The following is a 17,658-nucleotide window of genomic DNA, read 5'->3' as shown; positions in this document are numbered from 1 at the left end:
AGTGTCTTTCTTTTCCCCAATTGCTTTGTTTCAATTTTTGTCGTTATTCTCCGGTACTGTTATGTACGAATGACCGGCATCTGTCCTTCGTTTACGGTGAAAATTAGTCAAAAAAATTAAGGAACCGACGCAAGCTATGGAAGTTCTCAAGGGAGATCTTGTTTTGTTTTCATTTTTTTTCTAAATTGGTTTTTGTTATTGTGTGTTTAAATTAGAGGTTGATTTCTACGAGCATCTGGCTTTGTCTTCCCGAAAGTCGAAGTTTGTTTTTCGAAATTAAGAGAATTTCCGACATTTCTGAACTTGGAGTTTATGGAATATACACCAACTGCCTGAGACACTGAACACGCGCTGAGCTCCACACTTTAAAATCGCATTGTAATGTTTACTTCGTTAAAAACAGAATCACAGTTCCACGGTGATCATCACGCAGTCAAGCAACGTTCTCATTTTCTTGTTAACCGCGCAGCCATGGGCCGAGCGCGGTTCTTGCTCTGCACGCTTTTTATTAACCGCGCGGCCATGGGCCGAGCGCATTTCTCACTCTGCACGGCGTTTATTTTTCGTTTTGTCGGTGACCAGACCCAAATTTCCACTCGGTCATATAATCAGTGGGACTTCCAATCACGCAACTTACGATGTTTATTCGCCAAAAGCTGTTAAAACGTTAATGTACTTAAAATTTTATGAATATTCCACTCTTTATTTAGAACAAGATATATTTCCTTTTTGTGTTATTGAAGCGCTTGATTCGAAGCGAGTATTGAATACATAAAAGGCCATTACGTCATTCATGGAATGTGTCGATGCAACTTTCATTGGTAGGGAAATAACCATTGTAGTAAACATAGCCGTGGATAACGTAATTCTTGAATTATGTGACTCGTGTGACTACTTTGCTAGCCCTTTACTCGTGTAAAAAAACAATTAAATTTAATCGTGATTTTTAAGAAAAAAAGCTGTGAGTTATTAATAGTGTTATTGTCGTATCGTTCATACCCATACACATCCGAAGAAAGGTCCAGATTAATTAAGACCATTACGTCATCGGAGATTTCACAACGGCTCCGACGGATGGTGCAATCGGAGTTTTCACAACGGCTATAAGTGATGGTGCAGTAAGATCGTGTGCAGTCGTTGTAAGTTGTTGTGCTATAGATTGATCAGGTGATTTTGTGTCTATAGTCATCAGCGAATCAACAAGGACTGTTTTGGAAAGTGCACTACGTTGCGACCATAGTAGAAAGAAAAGAGATAAATCAAAGCGCGGTTACTATAAACGGTTTGTAGTAAAGTCAGAGTCGCACGGGAACTTTTTAGCTCATTCTATTCGGACGTCAAGGGATCGAATCCAATTTTACAATAAAAAAACACAACAACATTAATATTGAGAACAACTTTGCGACAATTTGCGGAAATTTTGCGAGGCCCCGGCCCCGGCATCGTGTTTTGTCTACGTTTAATGACAGCCATTTTTGCATTTGGTCAACATCATTCGGTTAAAAAACATCGAGTGGTTGGGAATTAGGGAGTCTGGTGTTCCAGTCTCTCTCTTGCCAGTGGCAAGAGTTGTGTTCGTTATTTCCTGGGTCAACACATCCGCCGTTTGGAAATCTTAAGATTGTTCTGAGATTTAAAAAAATCTTAATAGTCCTGTAAAGCTCTCAAAAAGTAACCTCATGTTCCACTGATTGTGTCACAATGTGGTCAGTTGTTATGTTCATCGGCGCGTTTTGACTACTTTCCACCGGTCTTCATCAGGCCATGATAATGAGGTTGACTGGTTAAACTACAAAGCATTACTGCTCCGTTGTGATTGGTCGATTTTTTTTTCGTCGCCTGAGGAAGACTGGCAGTATGCTTAATGAATCAAAACGTCGCCAGCTGATCTACTTAATAAGTTGTTGGGATCACTCAAATTTTCCGGGAAACGAGGGAAAGAGGACTCGATAAAAATCGACTCGATACCACACCTCCACATAAGTTACCTTAACGTGAGACAAACGGAAATCATTATTTTTGTATCTCGCCACGACGAATAAATGATTTTAATTCGGACGGTAAAATACCAAATGTCTTCCAGCATGGGACGTGACAGTAGATGACAAAGAAGAATAAAAGCTGGCGCCTTCCAAGTCAAAACAAAGACTAGAATATTAAAATGGCTTGCATGGAAATAAATTCTGTTTATTGTTAATTTTAATAGAGTCATCTTGGTTTGAAAAAAAATATTGGGCTCTTAGCAGTTTAAAAAGTGAGTTGACAATTTTCACAACAATATACGAAAAACTGCTGGTAAATTAAAAAATTATCTGAAATATATAGATTCTGAAAACGTAAAGCACTCCGTCCCTCTGACTTGTTATTGTTTTTGGGATTATTGAGTATTGATAAGGATCTTCCTGTTTTCCTTCACCCACTTGTAAGGACTTAAATAAATTTCTTGAATAAGAGTAATAGCATTAACAGCTGTAGTTTTTTTTTGTGTCGATAGAGAAACTTTCATTCGCAAAGAAAATGACTGAGTTACCGACATTTCAGGGGACAGCTATTCTTAGAGGTATTTTCATAGAGTTATGTCGTAGAGTTAGAGTTAAGTTTCCAAAATCCTGAATTCAGGATTTTGGACTGCCAATATCCAGAATTCAAGATTTTGGACTGCCAAAATCCTGAATTCAAGATTTTGCCAAAGAATTCAAGATTTTGGACTTCCAAAATCTTGAATTCAGGATTTTGGAAGTCGTCAACTCTAACTCTAAGTCACAACTCTACTGAAATAACTCTATTGATAGTTAACCTCGACATTTCAAAATGAACTTGACTGACTTTCGCCACATTCCCCAAACAAGTTGCGCTTTATTTTAATTTCCGTGGATTAATGGATCTAAAAATAGTGTTATTATGCATTGGGGTATCTGTAATTTAAAGCGTCCCTTAGGCCTTCTTCCCAATAATATCAACTGTTGAAAGGTCTTGGATGGACCCGAATATATTAGCTTTTCAAGGCCAGTTTGTTTTAGATATGATCAAAAAAGAGGAATTTTACGATTTTAATAACCTTGCGAGTATCCTGAACAAAAGGCATCATCTCAAGGCATTGGGGAATAAATGCCCGGAAATCCTTATATTTATTTCCCCGAGCCTCTAGATGATGCCTTTTGTTTAGGACTGAATTTTAATATATCCAAAACAAACTCTACTCAGTTGTGGCGACGAATAATTAGTCCTATACAAGAATTTGACATCTGCATCTCTGGGTGTTAATAAGACTTCGAGACACCCTACACAAATAGTCTTAATTTGCGACTGACCTGTGAGGAATGTGCGATGGGGACTCCTCCTATAGTGCAGTTTATTATCATCTCAGCTTTCGTTTCGCTCCATGTCGCATCTGCCTGTCCGAATGGTAAGTTTTAACTAGCGCTTTGGTTGGTGTTGTTTCCTCTTTCCTCGTCCTTCTCTCTCAAGGTTAATTTTCTGTAAATAGGTTATGTGTTTTTGGAAAGCCTACTTTCTTAGCTTAAAACTTATGTATTGCTTTTTATTTTTTTTTTGAGAAAAAAAAAATTGCGTTAATGAATTTCGCACCCTTTACTGTAGTAGAGAAACTAGAGAAAAGAGTTAACTCTTATCCCTTGGCGTGAAACTAGAGAAAAGAGTTAACTCTTTTCCCTAGTTTCTCTACCACGATAGAGGGCGCGAAATTCTTAACCGGCCAACTCTCCGCCTGTCGCGTATGATGGCCAACAACTTGTTTTCACGGAGGGTTCAGAAATCATTAGATGCAAAATAAAAGTAGACACCATCAATAAATATCAAAAATTATCTCTCATTTGAAAAAGACTATTGAAACTTCTCCAGTGTCAAGTATCGGCGCAGGTGGAGCCTCTTCAGTCAATTTCGCATACTTTGTTGCCAATGTTTTCTTAATTAGAAAATCCAGTGAAAAACTCTTTTTCTTAGAACCCCCTGAAAATGATTCAAATTTGAATCATTACTGTAGAGCTCGTAGGTGTGCGTGCTTTCCATCGATCTCGCTGAAATTTGGCGTGTTTACTGGGAAGAAAAATCCCCAGTTTCCCTGTAAATCTCGGCTTTCTAGTTTTCATGACGCCTACATGACGGACATTGCGACTCAGGCAATTTGAGCTGAGCGAGGCGAAAGTAACTATAAATTTAAGTAACTTACTCATGCCTTACTCATGCAGTGACAACCGTCATAACTGCATTTTATGTAACAACTGATAGGGCTTTTGATGCTTTGTACGCAAAGTGTACATTATAGAACTTTTATTTTAGGCTTAGGTGTCTCCAATTAGTATGCTGTTTCATCGGCAGCGGGCTAAAACGACTTTATACTAGGGCAAAGTTATTGATTGAATTTATTTCAAAGAATCAATCAAAAGATAAAACAATACGACAACCGCGTTATTTTAAGTTCTTTTATAAATCAATGCGATTGTCAGAGACTGGATCCGAGTGTTTTTGATTGACAGTTAAGTTGCATGCAGTCAGTGAGTTTGTCTGTGTTTTGTCGGGACGAGGGCAGGAGTGGTTTTATAAAGATCTGTAAAAATTTGCTTTGTGTGTGACTTGTGATTTAGTCGGGCAACATTCGATAAACAGGAGTCATTTCCGACAGCGATAAAACACAGGAAAAGAAAAACCATGAATATCCTAAAATATTTCAGTGATTATGCTTTCTTTTTTACCAATCACAGGGAAAAGAGAGTTTCGTTTTTGTTTTAGTTTTGTGATGCCTGATTGGCCACTTCGTCACATTCACTAACATTCCTATAACAGATTTACCTGAAGTGAACCCAGAATTTATTGACAATAGTTTTAACTAGTTTTTTTTTCCTTCTATCGTATTCGCGCTCAAGGTGTGTGACAGGTTTAGAATAATCAACTGCAGATACCATTTAAAAAGAGGAGAGGACTCCAGCTTCGAGTGAGAATGGCGCATCAACCCCCTTCCTTCTCACAAAGCGACAACTAAGATCACATACCAAATGCTTTTGGACGGAGGGAATTTTTATGCTTAAAATTAGCTCTTTCTGTGAATGTTTTTCAACAAAATAAATAAAAACGGTGAAGATCTGGTGCAGCAAGTCAATTAAATTCTAATTCAAACGATTTTCTCCCTCTTTGGATTCTCGCATTATCCGATACACAGGCAAATCGATTAAGAAATAGCTCTTCATTTGCAAGCAAAGAACTTTGTGGCGGTGCCATTAACGTTTTTCGAAATTGACCTTTTGTTTGCTCCTCCTAATCTCAGTTAGAATTTCCTTTTGTACTAGTTCTCGTCCTTCCACTCACAACTGAATGCTCACGCCTCTTCGCATTATTCTCCTCTTCGCGTTTCAATTCTCAAAAACATGGTTTCCATACAATCGCCAGCCCTAGGATCGATCGCCCCGATCGCACGAAACAGTGTACAGGCGAATTTATGAAAACAATAGCGGAAACAGGCGACTGCGGGGATCCTGATCACCCGGATAGAACTCCGCTCTATCCAAGCGATCAAAACGATGGAGTGAAATTTGGACACAGCAAATCGCACGAATTTTCCGGATCGCCTATACACTGTTTCGTCCGATCGGGGCGATCCGGGCGATTATATGGAAACCAGCTGGACTCAATTCTACGTTGTTTGTGTTTGCGTTAGCATTGTTCCGTTTGTGTTTGTCCTCGGTTTCTGTGCTCTAGTTTGCGTTAATGTACGTGATCGTGTAATCGTTCGTGTTCATGTTCCTGTTCATATTACAGTGGCTTTTGTGAGAACTAGAACGTACGGAACGTAAATTCACAAACACTGAAAAATCATGCACATGCACACAGAGTACCAACGCGAACAATGTTAACATACATTGAGTGACCTTTACCGCGTAAGTAAACAGATCTGAATACTAGCATGGGGATGGGCAAATTAACAAGGTTGCTACCCCAAAAACAAGGTATCCGTTTCTGACGATAGAAGGACACCTTGCCAGCTTGATCCTATATTTTTAGAGATTATGATTTCATCACTTACAATGACCGATAACATAACAGCTGGAACCCACTACCTTGAGACTCCATACGTATTATACCTTTGAGTCAACCCTGTCCCATATCTCATATTTTTAGAACTTTTAGAACTGCTATGTGTTTCATTATTTCGAAATACCTTCGTGTTTCAGGTGTTTGCATTGTGACGTAATTAATGGACAACCATAAGTCCTCTTATGATTGGCTATTGTGAACACATCCGTAAAAATCCCCTGGGATGTGCTTCTAAAAATAAAAAGATACAAGACAGGGTTGACGGCTAATATAGAAGATAGAAAACTCAGTTGCATCTGGATGAGTTTTGCAGAGCTGAACGAAAGTACTTTACAGGCGAATGCACGTTTCATAACTAATCGGGGCTTGCAAATTTCTCCTTGAGGTCGAGAAAATTGAGCTAAATGTATTCAAAACATCATCCTACCTACTGATTTGGACTTGTACTCAAGATCAAGGGAAAAGGTTTAGCTTAATTGTCTCAGCATTAGTTTATAATGATGATTGTAAGAGTTAATTTTGATTTTATAGATGATTGTCGGGAACTTGTCTTCCCATCGTTTTTTTTCTTCGCACACAAACTGCTGGTGAAACATAACATTACGACTATCCAAGTCCACGATTTAGAAGAATGCAAGTGGCGATGCTATCAATACCCTAATTGCGTTAGTGTTAATATTCATACCCACAAAAATGAAGAGGGACTTTACAGATGTGAGCTGAACAACGCCACTCATCTTAGACATGGTCCAGAGTTTGTGGACGCAGTGGATTACTTCTATCATGGAGCAGACGTAAGGCTGAAAATTGAAATTGACCTTTTGTTTGCTCCTCCTAATCTCAGTTAGAATTTCCTTTTGTACTAGTTCTCGTCCTTCCACTCACAACTGAATGCTCACGCCTCTTCGCATTATTCTCCTCTTCGCGTTTCAATTCTCAAAAACATGGTTTCCATACAATCGCCAGCCCTAGGATCGATCGCCCCGATCGCACGAAACAGTGTACAGGCGAATTTATGAAAACAATAGCGGAAAGAGGCGACTGCGGGGATCCTGATCACCCGGATAGAACTCCGCTCTATCCAAACGATCAAAACGATGGAGTGAAATTTGGACACAGCAAATGGCACGAATTTTCCGGATCGCCTATACACTGTTTCGTCCGTTCGGGGCGATCCGGGCGATTATATGGAAACCAGCTGGGCTCAATTCTACGCGTTGTTTGTGTTTGTGTTAGCATTGTTCCGTTTGTGTTTGTCCTCGGTTTCTGTGCTCTAGTTTGCGTTAATTACGTAATTGTGTACTCGTTCTTGTTCATGTTCCTGTTCATATTACAGTGGCTTTTGTAAGAACTAGAACGTACAGAGCGTAAATTCACAAACACTGAAAAATCATGCACATGCACACAGAGTACCAACGCGAACAATGTTAACATACATTGAGTGACCTTTACCGCGTAAGTAAACAGATCTGAATACTAGCATGGGGATGGGCAAATTAACAAGGTTACTACCCCAAAAAAGGTATCCGTTTCTGACGATAGAAGGACACCTTGCCAGCTTGATCCTATATTTTTAGAGATTACGATTTCATCACCTACAATGACCGATAACGTAACAGCTGGAACCCACTACCTTGAGACTCCATACGTATTATACCTTTGAGTCGACCCTGTCCCATATCCCCTATTTTTAGAGCTTTTAGAACTGCTATGTGTTTCATTATTTCGAAATACCTTCGTGTTTCAGGTGTTGGCATTGTGACGTAATTAATGGACAACCATAAGTCCTCTTATGATTGGCTATTGTGAACAAATCCGTAAAAATCCCCTGGGATGTGCTTCTAAAAATAAAAAGATACAAGACAGGGTTGACGGCTAATATAGAAGATGGAGGATCCGGGTAATGGGTTTTAGGTAACAGTAAGCCTGCCATATATAAGAAAAAAATCATTTGTCAGCCAGCGTTGTTTTTGTCTTTGTTCAAAGACTGCCTGTGATAAGGTAGGTCGCTGTGACAACGGAGGTGTTTGCCAATCTGGGTATACAGACAAAGGATATCGGTGTGTTTGTCCTCCAGGATGGAAGTTTGCCTATTGTCAACAAGGTATCCCTTGATTCGTCTTTTCTATCCTCATTTTGTCTACCTGTTGCTTTCACTGCTACTACCTCTGTTTCTAACTAAATAAGTATAGTACGTGATGGTAACTATAGGATGACATGGTTAAAAAACTCCGGCTCTAATATATTTGTAATCTTGTCCTCATATCATGGCTTTTTATTCCTCTGACACGTTATGGCGTACCTCTATATGCACATTTATCTACTCTAATCGTAGATATTGACGAATGCGTCTCACGAATTCACAATTGCTGTAAAGATGCACTGTGTAACAACACCAAAGGATCGTATACTTGCTCATGTAAACCAGGATACATTGGTGATGGATACAATTGTACCGGTGAGAAAACGAAACATTTTATCATGGATAAGTTTGTCTTCGATAGTGCAATCTACGGTACTTTTCTAATTACATACTTAGATACATTTACATACTTACATACTTAATTGAGCGCTCCCCTTAGGGGCTTTTCAGCCAATGAAACACAACAAAACAACAGAACAGAACAACAACTGTTAAGAATCCCAACTGGCCGGAGGGAAACCGGTTGGCTATTCACAAGTGCAGCGGGGAAATTGAACCGGGGACTACCAGGATCAAATTCATCGAGTGGTCAGAGCGGGTCTTGAACCCGGGATATCCGGATCTTAAGGCAAGCACCCTAACCACTGGGCCACACTGCCTCCTCTAATTGAAAACTTAGTATATAGGCTGGTGTAGAAATATTGATGGTGTATTTACTGACTTTGTTCTCAGATATTGATGAGTGTTCGGTTGGAAATCACACCTGCAGCTCTGACGCTGAGTGCATCAACACCAATGGTTCATATAATTGCTCTTGTAAGGCAGGGTATGTTGGAGACGGACGAAACTGCTCAGGTCAGATTTCTCTTGCATATGTTACTTTAATTATTTAAGGTTACGACTAAACGCTATTTCCATTGCAAAGCACGCTGACGTCAGTGGAGTGGAGTAATAATTAAGCCCTCCTGGAAGACGTAGAATGATACTTTAAAGCTAACTTTGCATCCTAAGCTGTAAACAGATTGCTTCATCTAGAAAATAGAATGTAATACGCACATAAAGTAGGACTCATAACGGTTTTGGAAGCCATCTTGAAGGGTAGGCAAAGGCGTCCAGTATAAAAGTGTTTCTATGGAAATCTGCGTTAAAATGACTTGAGAAACCTTGAATGTAGAAACAATTGAGAAGGGTAAACTAACCAAACCTAACCAAAGGATTTTCCTGACGAAACTTCAGTATCCGACCGGCACTAGAATTCTCCAGGCGAAATTTGAAATTAATATATTAGTCTGTATTTTTTCAAATTTTTTCAGTAAAACTTTTGGTTAGCAACTTACGTTTACCATTTCCAAATGTTCTGCATTCAAGCTTTTCTCAAGTTACTTTGACAGATAGAGATTCCCATTCCAGGCCTACCCTGTTTTCACTCATCGTCGATGACGTAAATTTTTACGTCATGCTGAGAGCTTTAAAAGCTCTTACCAGCAAGCTCATCATACATGTTTTTTTTTCTGTTTGCATCAGCTTGTAGATCAAAATCGAAATTCCGCTGAAAGCAAAATAGTTCCAACTTATTGAAACAGACACATCCCAACTGTACCGTGTTGGCGTTTACAGCTAGTGCTTTCGACCGATGACATTGATAGGAAAAGGGTATATAAAATGACCAATAAATTGACGTGTACTCGTTCACCTCGCCACTTTCCGGCTCGGTAAATATTCACCACTAGCCATCTCCTCGATAAATATCTAATGTAGTATACACTAAAACAATGAGATAATATAGCTAAAAAGTTTGAAGAATATGCATTTTCTTTAAAAAAAATTAATTTCTTTGTCTGTCATCTCGACTAAATGGCTCGCGAGAATTTAAGAAAATCTTTTAGGAGATTATCGCGTAATAATAACCTCAACGCCAATCAATCAACGCAGAGAATTTTGAATAATCACCTATGTAATTGTACCAAAGTAATTTATTAACTCTAATCGCAGATATTGACGAGTGTGTCACACCAATGCACAATTGCTGTAGAAATGCATTGTGCAACAACACCAAAGGATCGTACACTTGCGCGTGTAAACCAGGATACTTTGGTGAATGATACAATTGTACAGTGAGAAAATGTAAAGTTATATCATGAATTAGTATATCTTCGATAATGCAATCTACGTTTTATTGCTAATCAAAAACTCAGTGTATAGGTTGGTGTAGAACTTAAGATGGTGTACTTACTAACTTTGTTCTCAGTTATTGAGGAGTGTTTGGCTGGAAATCACACCTGCAGCTCTGACGCTAACTGCATAAAGACCAATGGTTCATATAATTGTTCTTGCAAAGCAGGGTTTGCTGGAGACGGACGAAACTGCTCAGGTCAGGTTTCTCTTGCATATATTATTTTTTTTTTTAAGGTTACGGCAAACAAATACCTTCATTGCAGAGCGAAGACGTCAGAGGGTTGGCGTAATGCGTAACTAAGCCTTGCTGGAAGACAGAATATTACTCCAAGCTCACGTTTGCGTTGTAAGCTGAAAAATAGTGGTTCATCTAGAAAATATAATGGGAGAGACACATAAAATCCTAGTATGACTTATAAAAGCTTTCTCCCATCGTCGATGATGTAAATTTTACGCCATGATAAGAGCCGTGAGGCCTCTTACCAGCGTACATATTAATCATACATAATTGGTAAATTTTTCCATCAGCTGGTAGATCAGAACCGGATAACAAACTGAAAGCGAAATATTTCGAATTTATTGAAACACGCCAAAAAGCCAAGTATCTATGCCATTTGTACTGCGTTGGCGTCGATAGCTAGTACTTTTGACCGATGACTTAGAAGTTATCAAAATGGTACATAAAAGGACTAATTAACTGATGTGTAAATCTATTAAGCGAAACGCATCGCGGCTCGGTAAATATCCGCCAGTAGCCTCCTCCAGTTCGGTTAATATTTGTTTTAGTATACACTAAACAATTGAGATAATATGGCACAAAAAAAATAACTTTAACTCGTTTATTCCTGCAACGATTGCGTTATTTTCGGGCGCAAATCCCGCGCGACCGAGTTCCTCGGAGGATCGTATTCGGAGTCTAAGTAGCCAATCAGTGCGCGCCCTCGACGCTCTCCGCTCTTTTATATAATAAGGGCATTTATTTACCCTTTTCGAAGATATTGACGAGTGTGTCTCACAAATGCACATTTGCTGTAAAGATACAGTGTGTAATTAACAACATCAAAGGATCGCATACTAGCTCATGTAAATCAGGACACTTTTAATTGGTGATGGATACAATTGTACCAGGAGGAAAACCAAAATTTTTATCATGGATTAGTTTCTCTTCTATAATGCCATCTACGGTACTGTGCTAATTGAAAACTCAGTTTATAGGTTGGTGTAGAACTCATGATGGTTTACTTACTAACTTTGTTCTCAGATATTGAGGAGTGTTTGGCTGGAAATCACACCTGCAGCTCTGACGCTAAGTGCATCAACACCAATGGCTCATATAATTGATCTTGTAAGGCAGGGTTTGTTGGAGACGGACGAAACTGCTTAGGTCAGATTTCTCTTGCATATATTACTCTTGTCTTTTAACGTTACGGCAAACAAATACCTTCACTGCAGAGCGAAGACGTCAGAGGGTTGGCGTAATGCGTAACTAAGCTCTGCTGGAAGACAGAATAATACTTTAAGCTCACGTTTGCATTGTAAGCTGAAAAATAGTGGTTCATCTAGTAAATAAAATGGGAGAGACACATAAAATCCTAGTATGACTTAGGAAATCTCTCTCCCATCGTCTATGATGTAAATTTTACGCCATGATAAGAGCCTTGAGGCCTCTTACCAGCGTACATATTAATCATACCCAATCTGGGTATACAGACAAAGGATATCGCTGTGTTTGTCCTCCAGGAGGAAAGTTTGCCTATTGTCAACAAGGTAACCCTTTGATTCGTCTTTTCTATTCTCATCTTGTCTACCTGTTGCTTTCACTGCTACTACCTCTTTTTATAACTAAATAAGTATGGTGCGTGATGGTAACTATAGGATGACATGGTTAAAAAACTCCGGCTCTAATATATTTGTAATCTTGTCCTCATATCATGGCTTTTTATTCCTCTGACACGTTATGGCGTACCTCTATATGCACATTTATCTACTCTAATCGTAGATATTGACGAATGCGTCTCACGAATTCACAATTGCTGTAAAGATGCACTGTGTAACAACACCAAAGGATCGTATACTTGCTCATGTAAACCAGGATACATTGGTGATGGATACAATTGTACCGGTGAGAAAACGAAACATTTTATCATGGATAAGTTTGTCTTCGATAGTGCAATCTACGGTACTTTTCTAACTACATACTTACATACATTTACATACTTAATTAACCGCTCCCCTTAGGAGCTTTTCAGCCAATGAAACACAACGAAACAACAGAACAGAACAACAACAACTGTTAGGAATCCCAACTGGCTGAAGGCAAACCAGTTGGCTATTTACAAGTGCAGCCGGAAGATTGAGCCGAGGACTACCAGGATCAAATTTATCGAGTGGTCAGAGCGGGTCTTGAACCCGGGATCTCCGGATCTCAAGGCAAGCACCCTAACCACTGGGCCACACTGCCTCCTCTAATTGAAAACTTAGTATATAGGCTGGTGTAGAAATATTGATGGTGTATTTACTGACTTTGTTCTCAGATATTGATGAGTGTTTGGTTGGAAATCACACCTGCAGCACTGACGCTGAGTGCATCAACACCAATGGTTCATATAATTGCTCTTGTAAAACAGGGTATGTTGGAGACGGACGAAATTGCTCAGGTCAGATTTCTCTTGCATATGTTACTTTAATTATTTGAGGTTACGACTAAACGTTATTTCCATTGCAAAGCACGCTGACATCAGTGGAGTGAAGTAATAATTAAGCCCTCCTGGAAGACGTAGAATGATACTTAAAAGCTAAGTTTGCATCCTAAGCTGTAAACAGATTGCTTCATCTAGAAAATAGAATGTAATACGCACATCAAGTAGGACTCATAATGGTTTTGGAAGCCATTTTAAAGGGTAGGCAAAGGAGTCCAGTATAAAAGTGTTTCTATAGAAATCTGCGTTAAAAGGACTTGAGAAACCTTGAATGTAGAAACAATTGAGAAGGGTAAACTAACCAAACCTAACCAAAGGATTTTCCTGACGAAACTTCAGTATCCGACTTGCACTAAAATTTTCCAGGCGAAATTTGAAATTAATATATTAGTGTGTATTTGTTTTCAAATCCTCAATTTTTTTCAGTAAAACCTTTGGTTAGCAACTTAAGTTTACCATTCCCAAATGTTCTGCATTCAAGCTTTTCTCAAGTTACTTTGACAAAGATTCCCATTGACGTTAATATTTACGTCATGCTGAGAGCTTTAAAAGCTCTTACCAGCAAGCTTAACATACATATTTGTTTTCTTTTTGCATCAGCCTGTAGATCAAAATCGAAATTCCGCTGAAAGCAAAATAGTTCCAATTTATTGAAACAGACAAAAAAACCAAATATTCATCCCACTTGTACTGCGTTGGCGTTTACAGATAGTGCTTTCGACTGATGACATTGATAGGAAAAGGGTACATAAAAGGACCAACAAATTGATGTGTACTCGTCTACCTCGCCACTTTGCGCCTCGGTAAATATTCACCACTAGCCATCTCCTCGGTGAATATTTAATGTAGTATACACTAAAACAATGAGATAATATAGCTAAATAATTTGAAGAATATTCATTTTCTTTAAAACAATTAATTTCTTCGTGTGTTTTCTCGACAAAATGGCTCGCGGGAATTTGAGAAAATCGCTTAGGAGATTATCGCGTAATAATAAGCTGAACGCCAACCAATCAGCGCAGATAATTTTGAATAATCTCCTATGCAATTGTACGAAAGTAATTTATTAACTCTAATCGCAGATATTGACGAGTGTGTCACAGCAATGCACAATTGATGTAGAAATGCATTTTATAACATAACTTGGATAAAACGCGCGTTCTGATTGGCCAATTATCATTTACTATTTGCTCATCGGTGCACGCTCGCTGACGACAGCTGACGTGCGATCTAACTTAAGAAGAAAATGCCGTCACGAGCGCATCAGTCCAAATTTGCCAAGACATATTTTCCTCCTCTTAGAATAGGGGTGAACCTCTACAGAGCTCAAAATAGAAAGATATAGCCCTAAAGATTAATCAGCAGCGGAAAAGGAGGATTGAAGGTCTTAAAGAGACGAAAGAGCGTTTCGTGTTTCTACTGCTTTTGATTTGCAAATTACAATCTAAATTCTGCTTAAATATTCAAGCCGAATCGCGCAATTGAAATGGATTTTATGAGACCAGGGAAGATGCTACAGGAAGGTAAATGGTGTTTTGAAATGTCGATTTTCTTTTTGAGATTTATTTCATCGGCCATTTTTAGTTCAAATAGTGTAACGTCGTGTTTTTTTTGGATTGGAAAAGTCGTGCTGTTTGCGATAGCTTGATCGCTTTCAACAGAAGCGAAGCATGTGCAAAGACAGCGTGTTTTTGTCGACGCTCGCAAGAAAATCGAAATGTTTTCTCTCCTAACAGCAAATTATTGTTGATTCCAATAAAATTTTTGACTGGGAAAACTGTTTGTTCATCATTTTGTCTTGTTAATTCAAAGTTGTCTTTAAAAAGCAAAGTTGTGTTGACATCGTTGTTGGTTAAGTTGACCAAACTTGATTTATGCAAATACAAGCGAAACACGCAGGAGTGGTGTTCACGATTATGTTATAAAAGAAATGGTAAGCGTGAAGCGTGCAACTATCGAGTTATGGACGCACTTGGGAGGTTTGCTAAGCACTCAAGAAGCTAAAGTCGCACTCGGCTATCGCCTCGTGCGACTCTTACCCTTCTCTTGTGCTTAGCAACCTCCCGCGTGCGTCCATAACTCGATAGTTGCACGCTGCACGCTTACCATTTCTTAAGTGTAACAACACCAAAGGATCGTATACTTGCTCGTGTAAATTAGGATACTTTGGTGATGGATACAATTGTACCCGTGAGAAAATGGAAAGTTATATTATGGATTGTTATATCTTCGATAATGCAATCTACGTTTTATTGCTAATCAAAAACTCAGTGTATAGGTTGGTGTAGAACTTATAATGGTGTACTTACTAACTTTCTTCTCAGATATTGAGGAGTGTTTGGCTGGAAATCACACCTGCAGCTCTGACGCTAAGTGCATCAACACCAATGGGTCATATAATTGCTTTTGCAAAGCAGGGTTTGCTGGAGATGGACAAGACTGCTCAGGTCAGGATTCTCTTGCATATATTACTTTTGTCTTTTAGGGTTACGGCAAACAAATACCTTCATTGCAGAGCGAGGACGTCCGAGGGTTCGCGTAATGCGTAACTAAGCCTTGCTGGAAGGCAGAATAATACTTCAAGCTCACGTCTGCATTCTGAGCTGAAAAATGGTGGTTCATCTAGAAAATAAAATGGGAGAGGCAGATAAAATCCTACTATGACTTACCAAAACTTTCTCCCATCTTCGAGGATGTAAGTTTTACGCAATGATAAGAGGCTAGAGGCCTCTTACCAGCGTACATATTAATCATACATAATTGGTAAATTTTTCCATCACCTGGTAGATCAGAACCGGATAACAAACATCTAAGCAAAATGTTTGAAATTTATTGAAACACGCCAAAAAGCCAAATATCCATCCCATTTGTACTGCGTTGGGGACGATAGCTAGACCTTTTGACCGATGACTTAGAAGTTATCAAAATGGTACATAAAAGGACTAATTAACTGATGTGTAAATCTATTAACCGAAACGATTCGCGGCTCGGTAAATATCCGCCAGTAGCCTCCTCCAGTTCGGTTAATATTTGTGTTAGTATACACTAAACAAGTGAGATAATATGGCACAAAAAGATAACTTTAACTCGTTTATTCCTGCAACGATGGCGTTATTTTCGGGCGCAATTCCCGCGCGACGCGAGTTCCTCGGGGGATCGTATTAAGAGGATTAGTAACCAATTAGTGCGCGCCCTCAACGCTTTCCGCTGTTTCATATAATAAGGTCATTTATATACCCTTTTCGAAGAAATTGACGAATGTGTCACACAAATTCACAATTGCTGTAAAGATGCAGTGTGTAACAACATCAAAGGATCGCATACTTTCTCGTGTAAACCAGGATACTTTCAATTGGTGATGGATACAATTGTACCAGGAAGAAAACCCAAATTTTTATCATGGATTAGTTTCTCTTCGATAATGCCATCTAAGGGAATGTGCTAATTGAAAACTTAGTGTATAGGTTGTTGCAGAACTATTGATGGTGTATTTACTGACTTTGTTCTCAGATATTGATGAGTGTTTGGTTGGAAATCACACCTGCACTTCTGACGCTGAGTGCATAAACACCAATGGTTCATATAATTGCTCTTGTAAGGCAGGGTATGTTGGAGACGGACGAAACTGCTCAGGTCAGATTTCTCTTGCATATGTTACTTTAATTATTTAAGGTTAGGACGAAACGCTATTTCCATTGCAAAGCACGCTGGCGTCAGTGGAGTGCAGTAATAATTAAGCCCTCCTGGAAGACGTAGAATGATACTTTAAAGCTAACTTTGCATCCTAAGCTGTAAACAGATTGCTTCATCTAGAAAATAGAATGTAATACGCACATAAAGTAGGACTCATAACGGTTTTGGAAGCCATCTTGAAGGGTAGGCAAAGGCGTCCAGTATAAAAGTGTTTCTATGGAAATCTGCGTTAAAATGACTTGAGAAACCTTGAATGTAGAAACAATTGAGAAGGGTAAACTAACCAAACCTAACCAAAGGATTTTCCTGACGAAACTTCAGTATCCGACCTGCACTAAAATTTTCCAGGCGAAATTTGAAATTAATATATTAGTGTGTATTTTTTTTCAAATCCTCAATTTTTTTCAGTAAAACCTGTCGTTAGCAACTAAAGTTTACCATTCCAAAATGTTCTGCATTCAAGCTTTTCTCAAGTTACTTTGACAAAGATTCCTATTCCAGGCCTATCCTGTTTTCACTCATCGTCGATGACGTAAATTTTTACGTCATGCTGAGAGCTTTGAAAGCTCTTACCAGCAAGCTCATCATACATATTTGTTTTCTTTTTGCATCAGCCTGTAGATCAAAATCGAAATTCCGCTGAAAGCAAAATAGTTCCAATTTATTGAAACAGACACAAAAACCAAATATTCATCCCAATTGTACTGCGTTGGCGTTTACAGCTAGTGCTTTCGACCGATGACATTGATGGGAAAAGGGTATATAAAAGGACCAATAAATTGATGTGTACTCGTTTACCTCGCCACTTTTCGGCTCGGTAAATATTCACCACTAGCCATCTCCTTGTAGTATACACTAAAACAATGAGATAATATAGCTAAATAATTTGAAGAATATTCA

The 17,658-nt window shown here is 38.8% G+C and overlaps 1 pseudogene; it reads left to right on the top strand.

Annotated features, from left to right (window-relative positions):
- The first annotated feature begins 3,249 nt into the window (after positions 1 to 3,249).
- Positions 3,250 to 17,658, top strand: part of LOC138031971 (fibrillin-2-like) — a 22,699-nt pseudogene continuing 8,290 nt past the window's right edge.

Source organism: Montipora capricornis, chromosome 14 (genome assembly GCF_036669925.1).
Source record: "Montipora capricornis isolate CH-2021 chromosome 14, ASM3666992v2, whole genome shotgun sequence".
In the NCBI taxonomy this organism is placed as follows: domain Eukaryota; kingdom Metazoa; phylum Cnidaria; class Anthozoa; order Scleractinia; family Acroporidae; genus Montipora; species Montipora capricornis.
Note: the sequence above shows the minus strand (reverse complement) of the source record. Positions and strands in the feature narration are given on the sequence as shown.